The sequence below is a fragment of the Anser brachyrhynchus genome, assembly GCF_964034855.1.
Source record: "Anser brachyrhynchus genome assembly, chromosome: 2".
Classification (NCBI taxonomy): Eukaryota; Metazoa; Chordata; class Aves; order Anseriformes; family Anatidae; genus Anser; species Anser brachyrhynchus.
In genome coordinates, this window is record NC_137695.1 from 113,808,603 (window position 1) to 113,827,045 (window position 18,443).

The window sequence follows — 18,443 nt, forward strand, 5'->3', positions numbered from 1 at the left end:
CTTTGCATAGTTTAGCCTTTAGCTTTCACATAAGCGCAGGTTCTCACTGAGGTCTGTCATTGCAAGACTGAGTAAAATGACAAGGTGCAGCAGCTAATTTTCTACAGTGGCGGTTGGATAGTCACTTGCTGTTGAAAGGAGCCAGTATAAGGCAGTTGCCATTGTTATACTTCTCTGAACATTACACATGCCGATACAAGTACTCTTTTTACTGGGGCTTCTGAATTTCCATTCTGATGTACGCATGCATGCGTGCAAGCAGTCCTGCGTTTTATAACACAACATTTTTTCTGGATTTTGGTATGCCACAAGCACTTGAGAAGGATTTAATTAAGAAGATTGGCTATAAGCAGCAATATGTCCACAGAATTCATAATCATTTCAGGAAAAATGCTGCTAGGGGGTTTTTCAAAAATATCGCTTAAAAGTTGATGAAGACTGAGAACATTCTCAGCTCACTTTAACTTCCATTTCAACGGGTACAAATTAGCATCTCTTTCCAATTATAAAGTTGTCTGTCTAGAATCTGTGGTGGTCTCACACTGATGGCTAGCAAAGCTCCATCCACGGACTGCAGCTGCGGCCCGGGGCCTGCTCCTGCAGGGGCTCTCCATGGGCCGCAGCCTCCTCCAGGCCACATCCACCTGCTCCACCGGGGGCTCCTCCACGGGCTGCAGCGTGGAGATCTGCTCCGTGTGGGACCCATGGGCTGCAGGGGAACTTCTGCTGTAGCACCTGAAGCACATTCTCCCGCTCCTTCTTCACTGACCACGGCATCTGCAGGGCTGTTTCTTTCACTTTTCTCACTCGCCTCTCCCAGCTGCTGTTTTGCACCATTTCTTCCTTTTCTTCAATATGTTCTCCCAGAGGCCCAGCCAGCATCGCTCACTGGCTCAGCTCTGGTCAGCGGCTGGCCCCTTTTGGAGCCGGCTGGAGCTGGCTCTGATCTGACATGGGACAGCTGCTGGGCTCTGCTCAAGGAGGACACTCCTACAGTTCCCCTGCTTCCAAAACCTTGCCACTTAAACCCAATACAGAATCACGCATGTCTCATTGTCAACACTCTCCACTGCAGTGGAGTTCACTCTGCTAAGGCTCTTATTCACAAGCTACCGGAGTCCTGAGTACTCCACTCAGGACCCCTTTGAATCCTTCTGACTCTGTCCCTGTAATGTGAGCCACGGCTGTTCAAGCTGCTGAGAAAATGCACCACAAGGCGGGGCACTCAGCTGGAAGCAAATGAAATGCCAGACTCTGCAAAGCCCTTGCACATAGTTTATGGTATTGAAGTTGTTAAAGCAGTGAGTAGACAATAAGCATCTCAGTCCAGTTCCTTCACACAAAAGGAGCAAAGTGCTAAAGTCATCAATATAAGTAGCGTAAATCAACTGAATAGGCAGCTGTAAAATGACAGCTACCTATAATATGAGACTTAAAAAGCAAAGATAAAATACAGGTGGATTTTTATCTTTTGGGTTTATAAGGCCGTGTTTGATGGACCATAAGGTCTTGCTAGACTTAATGGGCCAAATTCCTCCCTGGGGTAACTCTATTATGTTCGGTTGTCTCCTATCAGGATGGTTTGAACAAGGAGAATTATGTATGCTGCAGAAGTAGTGAGAGATGCTCCACTTTTAAGAACTGCCATGCCTCAGATGGTACGTTAATTCCAAGGCCAGGAAAGCATATATTCAAAACTGCAGAAAGAAGTGGAAAGAGCAATGCAGTACATAAACAAGCAGACAATTGGTGCTCTCAGCCAGCACAAACTGAAAGGCACCTGAAGAGCTCAATTCTTTGCTTCCTGCAAATGACATCTTCCAATTGTATACATATATATATATATATTATTTATTTATTTATTATCAGTGCCTGCCTGACATTTCCCCCTCCCACCAAATCAAATCCCACCAGCTTAAGGGGAACAGTGCTCAGGAAGGCACTCTGCTTTGGTAGGGGGAAGTGTCTTTAAATGTCATTCTGTCTCTCTTTATGTTACACAGATTATTCTTGTTTTCTGATCACCACCAGCTCTGAGTTAAGTCTGATAGACTGAAAGCTACTCTTGAAGCTGGCTATTCCTTAACAGTATTCAAGGACCCAAACTGAAGAGAAACAGATCTCCCTTTAAACGTCTGAGTGAGTCATTTTCAGACTGAGGTATCCTAAAAGCATTCCAGTGAAGGTGAGAACATTCCTATATAGTGATTTAAGCATCTACTAACAGTAGGCTTTCTTGGACTTGGAATACAGGTTGCAAAACATCGCTTAAAAAGGTTCATTGCCTTAAAAATTACCTTTCCTCTTGGTGACTTACAGCAATCAACCAAGAATGCATAGTTATAAAAAGCATTAAGTAAACCACACTATGTTCAAGATGACAATAATGAAATGAGTCATTGAGATTCTTACTCCAGTTGTACTTTGTTACTGACCTTGCTGAGATGACAGAAAGAGATTTTGACTGTGGAACAGACAATTTTACAAATGAAGGTTAAAACACAGTGATTTGCAGGGTTTTTTAGGCCCACACTTTCTTTCAGTTTCACCTGCCTCTTTACCTTTTTTATTTCAGCTTGTGGGTCCAACTAGTTTAGCAGTCTGGTCCTAGCAGTGGGCACAAGAAAATACCAAGAGAAGAAAAAATATTTTGTACCCACATGATTTCCACCAGTGCCCTTCTAATGGTTAAAGAATCACCACCTTTTGTTTTGAACCTGGCTCCTACTTAGTTCCATTTGTTGTCTGACAGTTCTACTGGAAAAGTCAGTGAAGAGTCAACACCTGTCCTTCCTTTCTGAGTCAGCCATGTCAGAATGTTGTGGATTTGATTTGTTTTACCTGTTTTCCTAGACTACTCTGTCATTCCCTGTACAGAAAGGTAGTTACTTGCCTTTGATTATCCATTTTGAGTTACAAGAACCACTTAGCTAATTTTTCATGGATCTAGCATATCCCCAAGATCTTGCTGAGAGACCATCATTTTACACATAACACTGGGGTGACTCCCCACCTTCCTCGAGTGCATTGTTCTGTATTTATCTAAACTGAATTTCAACTCTGTTTTGTTGTCTAATCTTATAATATTCCTCTGCAATTCTATCTACAATATGTGTGCATTAGTAAGCGGTACAGCTCAGTAGGAACACATTTTGGAATGAGACAATTTTAGGCTGAACCAGATGATGCTGAGAATCCACAGTACATGCATTTTGGGGTTTATGTAAGGGAGGATACTTGTAACTAGCCTGGACACATGGATGGAAAACTAATTAGTCAGAGTGCACCTTCCAGCTAAGTTTCTCCTAAGCTGCAATCTAGATTGTGCACTCAAAGACTTCCTGACAACGCAAGTACAGTGCAGTAATTGAGGATCATAAAATTTGCTTCAAAAGCACATTCCTGATAAAAACTAAAAGGCTAATGTGGACACTCCCCTAATCTCTTTTCTCCCTATAACACTGAAAAACTTCTTAGCATCAGCAAACTTTATACTTCACTGCTCACTGTATTTTCAACATTATTTATAAATGCATTGAATTTGAGAATATATTCCCAAATTCATCTCAAGATAATGCATAGCTCCTCCTGTAAAGCAAACCCTTTTGAGGGTGAGTCAGATTTATCTACTAACCCTATTGGAAATAAAATTGTTTGGGCTATGAGTCATATTTGAAAGTGATGGTTTCAGCTGTTAGCCTGACAATTTTACATTAACTCCATTGGGCTAGTCTTTTTGTTCTCTCATTGCATGTCAATCCATGTCACTAATGACATATTGTCTGAGTACCATCCTTCCTACTTTAAACTTTTCATAAGTAACAGCTATTTTTACACACACCCTACACAAGATCTAGAAACACCAGAGCCTAAATGTTTCTTACTATCTTTTTCAGGATAATAACCCACTCCTAAAGATCCTTTAATCCCACTTTGGCCTATTGCTTTTCGACTGGATGTGTTCTTTGCTGTGGCTTCCTACTTGGCAGAATAAACAACTGAGCCAGCACAGCAGAGAGGGGGACAGGTGAGATGGGAATGAGCAAATACTGGTACAACAAGAGGAATAGAGGACATCTTGTTGATGGAGAACAACCTATCCACAAATGGCCTGAGTTGCATTCTACCATTTCTGACAGTGCTGATAAATGTTCAGTATTCTGGAAGTTATCGGTATGGCACACTTGTACATGTTTCAATCACTTGAAACACAAGTTCAAGACATACCTTTTAGCTTACCACAAAGATGATGCATACAAGGCTCAGAATGGGAATGTCTTAATAATATGAGGTTGGAAAGGCCCTGGGAGTTCTCTAGTCCAGCCAAAGCAGCTCAAAGCAAGATCATCTGTGAGATGAGACCAGGTTGCTCAGGACTTTATCCAGGTGAATCTTGAAAACCTCCAGAGATGGAGACTGCACAGCTTCCCTGGACAGCCCATTCCATTGCCTGCCTGTGCTCATTTAGAAAAAGGTTTTCCTTATATCACATCTCAATCTATCTTGTTTTAATTTCTGTCCATTGTCTCTCATACTCCCACCATGCACAACCCCTTTGTCATTATTATAACCTCCCCATAGGTACAAGGAAGCCACTGCTAGGTGCCCTGGAAGTCATTCCAAGCCATCAAGCCCTGATCCCTTTCTCCTCTCAGGGAGGGAGTGCTCCAGACCCTGACTGGGGCTGGACTGGGGGCCCTCCAATGAACTCGTTCCACTGTATTAACATCCTTCTTGTTATGGGGAGACCAAAAATTGGAAACACTATTCCTGGTATGGTCTAACAAGTGCTGAGCAAATAATAATTTTCAGTGATACCTTTTGTTAAACTCTGTAAAGTACAGCCCAGGATGCTGTTAGTCTTCCTTGCTGCCAGGGCATACTGCTGGCTCCTGTTTATCCCACATGTAGTACTGTGTACTGTAATACTGTGTACTCCAGTATACCACTACATATCTAAATAAGTATATTTCTGACTGTGGCAAAATTTATGAAAAAAAAAAAAAAGCTTTTGGTATCTGAATTTATGGATGTAATAAATAAGATGTGGTCCTGAAATGATTTTTATTTAACAGAAAAGGTCACTCAAAAATGCTATCATAAAGCTTACTCAGGAGAGCACTAAATTAAAAATATTTATTTGTCCTTGTGCCTTTGTATGAAGTCTTATGATGTGAAATATTAAAAGGAAAGATGTGGTAAGAAGGTGATAAATGTTGAGAGACGTCAACATCAGTACTAGTGGAGAAGCAGTAATGCATAAAATCAAGTTATTCTTACCCTTGTTTTGATAAACATTTAACATTTTGGAAGAAAAACAGAGTGAATGAAAGAAGACAATCATTTCAGGCTGCTGATTTCCAAGCAACACTAACATTGTAATTATAGATGATTTTATACAATTACTTATACATGTGCATATATGCACTGGTTTTTTTTTGCTTTTTTGTTTTGTTATGCAGAATAAAAATCTGGAAAACAAAACCAGATGAAAGCCGTATGTTCAACATGAATCTTCAGACATTCAAGAACAGTTGTTCCTTGCTGTTGGCCTTTCATTTTATGTTCCAGCCTTGGGCTGGGGGCAGAAAAATACAAGTACTGTATGAAAACTCCTTTTTTTTTTTTTTTTTGTCTTGCCTAAGTAAGAAATAGCAGAAGTCTGCAGAGGAAACGATGTTCTAGAGGTTCATGCTCAGTTATGATTTTAAATGTGGTTCAGTGAGATATTAAAGCATGTTTCTAATGGACTTTGACAGATAACCCTCGAAAAATTTTGCTGCAGTGTACCTCCTTAGCTGTCTGGGTCACCTTTCTGATGAAGGATACTACCTGAGGGCAGAGTCTGGAAAACAAGAATTGCTGCCAGCACTATGCACACTCCCAAAAGCTCACATCTTAGCTTAAATCGACAGTTAGGTAGGTAACATTTTAAGCTAGAAAGCCAAATGGCAAACTGAGGCTGTGGACATTATAGTTCAAGAGGATACTGGCTTTGGTGGGTTTGACTGTCAGTTTAAGATAGTTCTAAGATGGTCCCGGGGAAAGGAAATGGAAGGGAAGGGAAGGGAAGGGAAGGGAAGGGAAGGGAAGGGAAGGGAAGGGAAGGGAAGGGAAGGGAAGGGAAGGGAAGGGAAGGGAAGGGAAGGGAAGGGAAGGGAAGGGAAGGGAAGGGAAGGGAAGGGAAGGGAAGGGAAGGGAAGGGAAGGGAAGGGAAGGGAAGGGAAGGGAAGGGAAGGGAAGGGAAGGGAAGGGAAGGGAAGGGAAGGGAAGGGAAGGGAAGGGAAGGGAAGGGAAGGGAAGGGAAGGGAAGGGAAGGGAAGGGAAGGGAACTTATTCTGCAATGAAAAAGACTTGTTTTAAAAGTAAAATATTGAAACCTTTTGTTCCAAAGGCATGAAAATACATTTTGCCATTGCTGCAACTTGTATCAGTGCTCAATACACCTGTTTCTGTAGCATCATTAACATACAGCCAGATACAAACCATAGCTGGAAACCTGCAAATATACATACTGGCACAAAGTTCAAGACAAGGAATGAAGTAACTTGGGTTCTCTTCTTTAATTAGAATTAAATCCATGTAAATTGGACTTCAGACAGCCGAAGACTGTACTCTTGGTGGGTAATTTGAAGCAAGGTCTTGGAGAAAAATTAGTGAAATACTCTTTCTCAGCTGCCACACTATTAATAGTACAAGCTTCAGTATACATGATCATGACAGTTTTTAATGCATTGCAACTACCTCACATGGAAGATATAATGTGAAATTTACTTAGAATATTTGGTTTCAACTGGTTTTGCAATGCTGCAGTAGCTTTCTACTAATGATGTAAATAAATCCTATTTATACTAAGAATGTCATAAAGATTCAATATGTCATTACTTCTAAATAAGTTATAACAGCTTTTTTGGGCAAATCTTCAGCTAAAGCACTATGTCCAACTTGGGTACCACAATTACGATGGAGACAGACACGGTAAAGACAGTTCATGGGAGAGAAGAAAAACTGACCAGAAGACTAAGAAACATGATGGCATTTGGAGAAGATTTGGGGTTAGTTAGTCTACAGAGCAGAAAACAGGGGAAGCACTTCCAGATGTGTTACCAATCATAAAGAGTAAAAGCTGTCCTCTAAGTCCACTGGGGGTAGGATAAGATGTAATATATGCAACTTGAAGCAATTTAATTGCAGTTGTTTAACTGAAGAAATTTGGTTTTAGACATCAGGAAATACTTTCTAACTAAGGAAGTGAGAGGGTCTAAAGGAATATGAGGACTAAATGGATTGTAGGTTGCAAAACTTCTTGGAATATCTCAAGAATGGGATTGATGAACACCTGTCTGCTGTAGTTTAGTCTTTGAAATGAAGAACTGGAGATGAGGGTCTTCTGAGGTTCATCCTGGCCACGTGTTTTATGACTCATGTGTTTGGCTACAAAATACTCTGGAGCTGAAGAGATATTGGAAAAGCAGGTGAACATCCTCTTTCACCTTCTCCCCACTATCCAGAAAGTAATTCCCTCCCCAAACCTTGCTGAGTATACATGCACATTTTAAAACATCGCTGTGTTGACACTCTCTTCTGTGTTTGATTTGATTTTTACAGATTGCTGTGATCAAATTCTATTAACCACAAGTGCTGAGAAAACACTTTAAAGCTGCTACACACAAATACACCTTTAAAGTGAATAGAAAAATTCACAAGAAATGTTGTTTACACAGAAGACTGAGTTCTATGACAAATTGATCCATTCAACAAATAGCCTAAGGGTTGAGACCACTAGTTCTGATCACAAGACATAAACAAACTTTGTAAAGAATTTCTGGGACCAAACATGGGAGGGAACTACAGTCTTTTCTTGGACTGTATACACACAGAAACAAACACAGTGGATATATTTTTTAGGGTTTAATGAGCTAAATTTGTTCACTATTTTGTCTTTTTGTTTGTCAGCTATCCTTCAGTCGTGGTGCCTTCTTTAACTCAAAAAAACTGCTAAGTAGAGAAAGGGTTTGGAGGGTGTAAACCTGATAGAGAGACCATTTTATTGCAGCTAGATAAATGAAGCCGGGGGAAGGAGAGCAGTGGGGAGAGCTTTCTCAAAGTCCTAACTCCAAGCAAGTTCTGTTTCTTTTTGGTCACCTGTAATGGATGCTGAAAGCAATGACTTCAGTTACCATGCAAAGAAGAACACCCTTGGAAACCCAGCATAAAGAAATGTGGAACAGGCTGTGCTAAAGGTGATGAAGCCCATATCTGCTATTAAAAAAAAAAAAAAAAGCAACTCTAAAAAGCACAGCCAACAAAACTTCTGGCCTCCAGAAGACAGCAGTCCTCCTGCAGCTGTGGCTGCTGCCTGCACTTTGGTGGGGTAGGTGGCTCCTTGCCCACTCTCCCCATCTGCTCCCCCATATGCCAGACAGCTCCTCTTTCCTGCCCTCACTCCAGAACTGATTGACAGGCATTTGGCAACAGGCTTCAAGATGCAAGTGACTGATGAAAATTCACTGCTTTTCATTTTTTCATTGCCTTTGACAATAGGGAGAGGAGAACATGCATTTATGAGTACATATTATTTGTAGAACAGAAAGACTGCACTGGCAACTGCTATGCCTCTGAGCGGGTGCTGATCACTATCGTACTTACAAAGATTTGTAATTCAGCTGCTATTCCGGGGGGCTCTATGTGAACCAGAACTGATTTGCAGTTGGGACGATGCTTGCAGAACGCTTCATATATTGAACTTGGTTTGCCTTTTACCATACTAAAGGTTTAGACTTAATTGTGATTTATTCTAACATAAATCAGAAGAGAATTGAGTATCAGGCTTAAAACGTCATGATCTGAAGTTTTCAGATCAGTCAGGAAAGTCACACCACTCAGTTACATAGAACAACTTAAAAACTAATCCAGCATGCAAAAAGACCATCACCTCCTGCCCTCAGCAAATTGAAAAAGCCAATTGACTGATGTTCCCTGTAGATAGGTACAAAAATTGGCCTCATAACTCAGGTTCCATGTTGTTGCCATCAAAGAGAAATGCTGTCAGGAGACCTGGTTTCTTGGCCATCTACCTTGTTAGAATCCATTTGCTAGGTTTCTTGGGCTCCAGCCATTCCATTTGGAGAACATCGCCCACTGCGTTTGGTGAGCAGAAGGAAGAAGACAGCTATGTGAACCAGAGGAGAGGTCTGTAAAGTAGCAGCTTGAGGAAATATCACATGCTACTTATCTTGTTCAAGGGGGTGAGGGGTTTTGTGTGTATCTCCTATGAAGTATTATTGGGTGGGTGGAATTTTTGTTTTCATCTTGAACAACTCATACACTTCACTTCAAAAGAGACCATTTCCTTTTTAAATTATTTTGAAGTTCTCTGCTTCCATAAAAAAAAAAAAAACACATTTTCAAAATTCTCTTGGAGTGAAACTTATGTCCTAGACATTGGTCCAATGCATCTGTAATAAAATAAAAAGTATCCTCATCACTCGTGTAGTGCCTTCTCATTTTTAGAGCTACCTGAATTTGTACCAGGGATTTTCCTAGGCCTGTCTTCTCTGGTGCTGCCTGTGCTATCCTTACTATCAATAGTAAATAATATCATTTTACCGTTAAAAGAATTTAAAAATAAGATGAATTCCCTGGAAAGAACAAGACATTTTTAAAGGATACTGTGACCTGATCCCAAAGACATACCTCCAGAGGGGTGTCTTGCTGAATTTTCTTAAAAACTGAATGTGTATGCCTGAGTGTGAGTGAGAAAGATAGAAGGAAATAAATATTTTTCAGTGACCTAACTTGGAAGTTTTGGTTGGCATCCAGAGTCATCAGTGGTAATAGGACTGTCAGTCAGAGAGACTTTGCATTCAGCCCACATCACAACCTCAAATTACTTTGAAGAGCCTTTCCCCACAGCAAGACTCTCACTCATTTCTTGTCCTCCAGTTGACACATGATTCTGTGCGGGGTGGAAGCGGACTCCTCTTATTGGAAGGGGGCACCCCTAAGCACAAGCTGAACATTGTGGCTTTCAAGAGACAATTTTAGAGTAAGACAGTCTCCACCTTACTCCCCTTTACAGCGTAGGTTTTTATGTACACAACAGTCCCAGTGGCGGTTCAAAATCTACATGGAGGCCACAGTCAGCACAATCTCTGTATTATTATTCTGCCTGTTTTGCTTATTAAGATCATACCTTAGTGACTAAACTCATTATTATACAGTGCAGGCAAAACAGCTTATGTTATGTCAAAGCAACAAGCACTTCTCTCAATATAAAAAGAAAATTAGTTTTGCAACACTGACCAAGACAACTGATGAACCGTTCTTCTGCAACATTTGCAATTTGCAGAACCACAGGCTGGCACTGCTCCATGTAATGATCATTTGCTGTACAGTATACATTAGGAAAAAAAATTGTAAAAGCAATAACTCTTCACTTTCTCCGTAGGTGATGTAAAAGGGAAAAGTAAATAAGATGAATTATTGATGTTACTTATATTATTCATGTCCCTTCAGAATGACACCAGTGACTATTGTGTTCTTTCAGTTAGTACTGTCTATAAAGATACGCAGCCAAGAGAAGGTTCAGCACTCACTTGATTCTGATAAATCAAAGCACTGTTTCTCCTTCTAGAGTTGCCATTAAAATATCTCTTCTGGACATGACTACTCTAGTTCTCGTTCCCTGTGCTGTTACCTGAAGTACTGATATGTGCCATGGAGGGCATAACAAAAGCATGCCACACATCATCATAACAAGCTGACACAAGATAGCTTCAGATGAAGGACCTTTTCAAACCTGATGCCTCCCAAGACATCCACTAATAGCTGAGACAGCAGAGATTTAATCTGATGTAAAGCAATTGGACAGAAGCTGGCTTGTGTGTGTCCATGTGTCTGTATGTGCATGTGCAGTGCTATGTCACAAACTTCTATTTTATAACTCAGCCATAAACATTTGCTCCAGGCAAAACACAGCACACAGTGTTCCATCTAGGGAGCAATTTTTGTTTAAACAAATTAAAAAATATCAATTTGCTCTTTTTTAAATTTATGAGTGCCAATATTTCTTGCTCCCCTCTTCTACCATCCACCTACACAACTCTGTACATGACTCAGTAGGGATTTGATTTATTGGAATTAATTTGGCAAATGATTAGTTCATAAAACAGAGTAATAGCTTTGCAATTCTTTTTGGGGAAGTGGTAGAAGAAGTATAGTTGTTAGAATGGAGAAAAACCTAATGTGAGGGCAAAGTATCTGCTTATGACAGTACAGGATTTCCTAGGACTGTGTGACCTCCTCTTTGCTTGTCCCTGTACAGAGAGGCATAAGTTAATTACTGCAGGAGAAATACTCCCCTGTTCCTGGAATTGTCATGGAAGGAAATTGAGCCCAACAACATGAAATTTCCAACTCCTAGCATTTACAAACTTGTCTATATTTGCTATGCCAGCATATCTGGATTTCCTGACTCCACAGAAACAGAATGACCTCAGGCAATTTGCACTTTCCTGCCTTTTCACTAGATATCAAATGCAAAGAAGCTGCATTCTAGCAAGTGAAGGGGGAAGCGGCACCTAGGGAGGAATAACCCCAAGCACCAGTACAGGCTGGGAGGTGACCTGCTGGAGAGCAGCTCTGTGGAGAGATACGTGGGAGTCCTGGTGGACAGCAGGCTGACAATCAGTCAGCAATGTGTCGTTGTGGCCAAGAAGGTATCCTGGTGTGTATTTGGAAGAGTGTTGCCAGCAGGTCAAGGGAGGTGATCCTGACCCTCTACTCAGTCCTGGTGAGGCCACACCTGGAGTATTGTGTCCAGTTTTGGGCTCCCCAGTACAAGAGGGACATGGAGTTACTGGAGCAAGTCCAGAGGAGGGCTGCGAAGATGATTAGAGGACTGGAGAACCTGTCTTAGAAGGACAGGCTGAGAGAGCTGGGCCTGTTTGGCCTCGAAAAGAGAAGACTGAGGGGATACCTCATTAATGTGTACAGATATCTGAGGGGAGGATGTTGAGAGAATGGAGCCGGTCTCTTTTCAGTTGTGCCCAGCGACAGGACAAGAGGCAAAGGGCACAAACTGAAGCACAGGAGGTTCTGGCTGAATATGAGGGGCACTTCTTTACTGTGAGTGTGTCAGAGCACTGGGACAGGTTACTCAGAGAGGCTGTGGAGTCTTCTCTGGAGATATTCAAAACCCACCTGGATGCCATCCTGCACAACCTGCTCTAGGTGATCCTGCCAGGCAGGGGGTGGGGAGACTAGAAGACCTTCAGAGGTCTGAAGGTCCTCCTCCAGAGGTCCCTTCCAACCTAGGCCGTTTTGTGATTCTGGAATTCTGTGGAGCTGTAATTTACAAAACTGGAAACAGAAAGGTACTCACAAACTGAAGAGAATGCAGTCTTCGATGACCCCTGATGCTGGTTTCCTGGTCTTTGCTTTTAGCAAAGATGAAGTTGCCGAAAAGCCATCTCTGTTGTACCAAATTCCACAGTCCTGTTCTCTAAAATTGAGGCTTCACTGAAGCTGAGGGGCCACCTCACTAACAGTTTCCTTCCTATGTGAAGCAAGTACCACAGTTAAGAACACACAGATGAGCAATTAGCATTATGCTGATGAGTAATTCAGAGTTCTGATTTGCTTTGGACCAGCCTGACATGGCATAGGCCAGGAAGCCAGAAGCAAAAAGGGGTGAAGCTTTTCCCCTTCAAAAGGAGTGACAGGGGAGTGTGGCTCACTTACAACATATGCCTCTGTCCTGGAGGGGCTGCTGAGCCTCCCTGTCAGTTCAGAGCTTTGTAATTCACTGAAAGATGTGGCTGCTCTCTGGGACACTGTATTTGTGGGACCTTCTGAATATTTAGGCATCAGTTTTCACCTTGGGAAGGATTTTGGTTCATGCAAATTTCTGAGCATACAGTTCTGTAAAGTTGTAATATTTGAAGCCCTCTGACTCTCAATCACAGAGATACTAAAACTTTCTCCTACTTTACTTTTGTTATTTCCCTTCTTCTAATTTTATATATCTCCACAATGTGTAAGGTAAAATATGATTTGCGAGTCACAGGTATTTATTAACAGCAGACATGTTCCTCACAGTTTGTGAAGCTCCTCTGAAAGACATCTCTTGTTGGGTTGTGAGGTCTCTTTGCTGGTAGACGTCTCAGCTTCCTCAGCAAGAGGCACAGCACGAGGAACAACCACTGTCTGCATGAACACCTTCAGACTCATGCTTGTCAGAGTCCAGCATGGGAAGGGAACTTTCTACATTCTTCTTATCCTTCTCTGATTTGCATTGCATGGGAAGGGAATCATAAGGGCCTGTAAGTCTCATGGGCTTCACAAACACAACATTGCTAAAATACATCTTAAATTGCTGTGAAGCCTGCAAATGCTGATACAGATGATGGACAGGAAACTTCAGTGAAGTTGGCTTTGTTTTTTATAGTCTTTGAATTTTTGCTGATCATAATCGGTTTCATAGTCTGACTGCAACTAGAAAGGGATTATTTCTTTTGCTCAGGATTTTTAAGATGAGCATATTTGTTCAGAGGATAGAGGAGACCAAATTAGAATGTGCTACTGGGGCATAATAAATTCACAGTAATTGCAAGCTAGTGTTCCTTAATTCTTCAGACACCATCATCTGTAAATATTCTGATCTTTTCATAGTTAGTTCATTTATGCTTTTGTCCTTATTGAATTAACCATTGTCTTTTCTTTCATGCTGTCTCCTGAGGGAAACCCCTTTTAAATCTTTGCAGTTTAATTCCATTAATTGGCATATTGTCTAGTCTTATGTTTCCCCTCCTGGGTCTTGAACTTATATTCCCTCAGTTCTTAAACTCTTTAGCTATATTTCTGCAACTTTGACTGACAACTTGCTTGATCAGAGGACAAAGCATGTGCTTTCTTATCTGTTACTTCCAGGCTAATGCTTAACAATGTAGTCAGTTTATCAGTCAATTTGTTAAGCCAGGGTGAGAGTTCTCTGTTCTGAAGTCATCACAAAAAATCAATAATAATCAATTAATTTATTCTAGCTACATTAAATTATTATTAACTATAATAATTAAAAATAAATAATTTAAAGGTCCTCAAGCCTTTACTGATTTATGAATAGTTCATGCTTTTGCCCTTTGCTAGCAACTTTCACATTTGTAATCCTTTCTCAGTTACACTAATGAAGACAGCAACTAAATCAAACAGCCTTTTCAGAGTGAAAAATCAGAGGGTGAAAGTTTTGCTTTCAGCATCATAACTTCCTCACTTATATTAGCAGAAGAATGAATGTGCAGGAAGCATGAAGCACGAAGTAGAATAAATTTAGTCTTGCTGAAGCATTATTTCTGTAGTAAGAAAAACTGGTTGAAAAACATATACTTAATACTACTCCTAGTAATACGTTTTATGGTTACAATAAACTGAATTAATGACACATTGAAAATGTGTTATTACTTTTTTTTTTTTTTTAACAGGACACACAAAAAACACATAATAACTTTACTGTAAGTTGTTCACAGGAATTATATCAAGCTAAAGGCTTCAGTATATCTTGTATGCCATCAACCTAAAGAAAGAAAAGTAGGACAGGAAGGCATCCAAAGCAGTGATATGGTTAAGCAAAAGCAGACTGATCATGTCCTTTCCAAACACCTGGTTCACCCTGGTCTCAGAGTCTTCCTTACATCAGCATGTCCCTGATCTTGGCCAGAAATTAACGTGCAGTTTTCAAGGGTGAGAAGAATTGGTTCCATAAAAGCTTTCCTTAGGACCCAACAAGATCTTGATATATGGAAATTAGCAGTGCTGTAAACGTCATCAGGGTGTCTTGCTCTGTATCTGATCCTTGTTATAGAGCAGGACTCTGACAAATACTCATATTTATGTATATGCATGAAAACATGTGGAGAGGCAACAGCTGTGTAAGTTCTAAAGAAGTCAGAATGTTGAGAACTCTTTGCTACATGTCTCACAGTAATAATGACTTGTCATTTAATTAGCAAAGACCACATTCAGATCTTTCCTCAGGGAAGCTCTCATTCAAGCTAAGGCCTAAGGAAAGGATGACTAAAAATTCATGAAAACTGCTGACACTGTAAACAGCTGCTGGACAACTTCAGAGAATTTTGCTATGTTATACTCACTTCAGGGTATGGTCCATAGCGTGCATCCCTTGAATGTATGCATCCATTCAACCTAAATGAAAAAGCAACTGCATACTTCACCATGTTTCACTTTACAGATATTTTGCTGTTGAAAGTGGTGTAGGAGCCACTTGGTTTAGCTCACCAAAGATCTTGTGCATTTTCTTGTTCACATGCCCAGATGGTAGCATCTAGATTAGAAACAGCAGACATTCTGAGGAACATATGAACCACCCAGCTTTGTCAAAGGTTCTGAGTTTAACTTGAATCCCATGACACAACCTAAATAAATGATCACAAGCAAAGTTGCTTAGCCTTGCACAAAGAGGAAAGGACTTTAACACATTCTTTTCAGCTGTCATTCTCATTACATAACTTTCTGAAAACACTGATTCATAACTTTTTTAGCTATGCCTATAGGCACATACAATAACATCAGTTTTAAACAAGGGAGACCACCGAGCTTCAAAAATTAATCTAGTCTCTGCTCCAGAACTACTTCAAAGTAAGGGTACATATTTTAAAATGTAGTTTGAAAGCTTGAGAGAAGGGACATTCTGGCTCACTGTACCTGTACATCCTTGTTGTCATGGACAGCATTTGCCGTAAATCCTTTTCATGACCCTCATCATAAAACATTTTCAAGTTTTTCATCTGCGTTGTCCCTCCTAGAAGGCTATGTCTGAATTTCTGTGCTCTGCTCTTTACAAACCTGCTCATTTTTGCTCTGAATGCTTTCCTCATTGGTTTACTTGTGCTTGTGACAACATACTAAGTTAAGAAAATCCTTTTCTTATTGTGATTTAAAAGAAATCTTCATATGGATATTTCTTTATATATGATGGACAGAAGGATAAAACGGGTCAGAAACTTGAACAGGAACCTCCAAATCAAGATTTATCGTTAATAATCTTTCCTCTGAAACCTTCACATGTATAACCTTTTAAGGGGAACTGATATTTCCTTATTTCCAAACCCACAGTTTTGTTTTGTTATGGGGCAGCCCATCTCTGCATTTTCACAGTTCTTAGTGCACAGCTTTCTGAGACCCCAGCTTTATAAGTGCAGACTTCAGATACCAGAATGAGTGGACTCCAACAATTATAGTGCTGATTTCAGTGTCTTAAGATTTTAGGTTTATTTTACATATATCTTATGTGCTTGCTCCATGTTTTCCCTGCCTTGCTTCAAGCCAGCAGATCACCAAAGGAGCCACAAGAGTGTGTCAGGGAGTGGTGTGCAGACAAGCAATGACATTCCAGAGGGTGGATTTTCCTTATGCCAAGAAAAACAACACACAGCTTGTAACTACAGCCAAACACAACACAAATTCACATATCTATTGGTATAGGCAATAAAACTTTTCTTGTTAACATGCCATTTCAAGATGGACAGCCATTTCAAGATTAGAGTTTCTTACATTACATTAGAGTTTCTTACATATTCTGCCAGCATTGCCTGAGAGGAAGGATAACAGGTATCCTTCACTTGGTATTTTTCACTCAGCTTCTTAAATACCAGTCCTGTCCCTATATATGACACAATTAAACCAGTATTAATGGCATATTTCACTGAAAATAAAACCTTACATTCATATGATCCACTAGATTGTACTTATTCTTCTAATCAGACAAATTATGGATCTGACTATACCTAATTTTTCGGTCTTCCCTAACACTATTTGTTTGGAAAAATATTCTGTTATTACAATAATCAATACTGATAGAGCACCTTTGTATCGGCCAGCTGCACTCCCCATGAACTGGAGATTTCAGCCAGTTTGGTGGCATCTATGAAATCAGATCTTAAATTCAGCTAAATTACAACAAAAACAACAGTGTAATTCAGACCAAAGAAAAAAAAAGGCAACAAACAAACAAACAAAAAAAAACAACAAAGGAAAACAGGATAACAAGACAAAGTCAGAAGCCCTTGTCAGAAACAAGGGTACAAAGAAAGAAAAATCAAAAGCTTTGTTTTTTCTGCCTCATGAGAGGCTTTATCAATTTGAGAACAGAGAAAAACTACACAATTTACTAGTGGTTTTAAAGCGAGCAATCATATGATCACACGACCCTTTTTCAGAACCACACCTATTCAAGCCAAACTGACAGCAAATCAGGACTTAACACATACAATGTACACAGAAGGCAGAAATCTGGATTATACAGAGCTTTGTATCACTGTGTTTAAAGGATGTGTTATTTTAAAAGAAATAAACAGCTCTTTGAACCCTGGTGATAGCAACATAATGGTACTTCATACCAGTCCACCTTCGTCTGTTTCCTCACCAGAAAAGACATACAAGTGTCAAGATTTCATTTACTATAACTTACTAGTACTGAACCTCTTGGTGCTATAGACTTGGGTACCATTTTAACATCTAGTCAGAGGCAATTAAATCACTGTGGCATTTCAACATATTTCTGCTCATTGGTTCAGCTCCAGTAGCACTGAGATTTTAGAAAGTCACAGTTTTGCAATGATATATTTAAATTACATTAAAACTTTTAAATGATATCAATAATTTTCAGCTCTGCCATCTAAAATGCCCAAGACTGTTCAGAAGTCATCATCAGCAACTCCTGCTTTACGCGTTTATCCACATCCTCATTAGGACACTTTCAGTTCTATCCTTCATTTTCGATTGCTGAACTTACCTTTGCAAGTTCCATGAAGACTGAATTTGATTAAGGCAATTCATGTAATTAGCTCAGTGTGTACTTATGCTTCAAATACAAACACAGATGCCTGAAAATTGCCTGTAATCATTTTGCAAAAATTGATCCTTTTCTTCTTATCTGAATCTCAATAATTTTAATAACATCTCAAAAATTGGAACTCTAGTTATAAACCTTGGTTCAATGGAGGGCCATGGTTCAGAGTTATACACAATTAACCATAATAAAAATCACAATAAAAATGTTATGCCGTATGTTACTGTGGGGCCCCACGGATTTTGAAGGGAAAAAAAATAAAATAAATGATGACAGAAGAAAAAAGAAAAGAAAAAGAGGAATATTCAAAAATTCAATGTTATAAGGGCTCCTAAAAAACAATTCCGTATTTGTTCAAGTCTAACATCTAAAACAGGTGACATCTACTGCAATCCATATGTTCTTTCTGGAGAAGAATGATTGATGCTATTTTGAGGGTACCCAAAATTTCAAAACTGTGTGTCTTTTTCACAACTACAGTTGTTGTTACTATGCTTTCATGCTCTTCTTTCAACAAAATCTGTTCATGAAAATTTTTAGGCTTTCCTTGTGGAACAGCTGCAGTATAACCAACTAA

At 39.9% G+C, this 18,443-nt stretch overlaps 1 long non-coding RNA gene across 1 annotated transcript in view; it reads right to left on the reverse strand.

Annotated features, from left to right (window-relative positions):
- Window positions 1-18,443, reverse strand: part of LOC308190978 — an 81,077-nt gene that overhangs the window by 35,932 nt on the left and 26,702 nt on the right. The window lies entirely within an intron of this gene.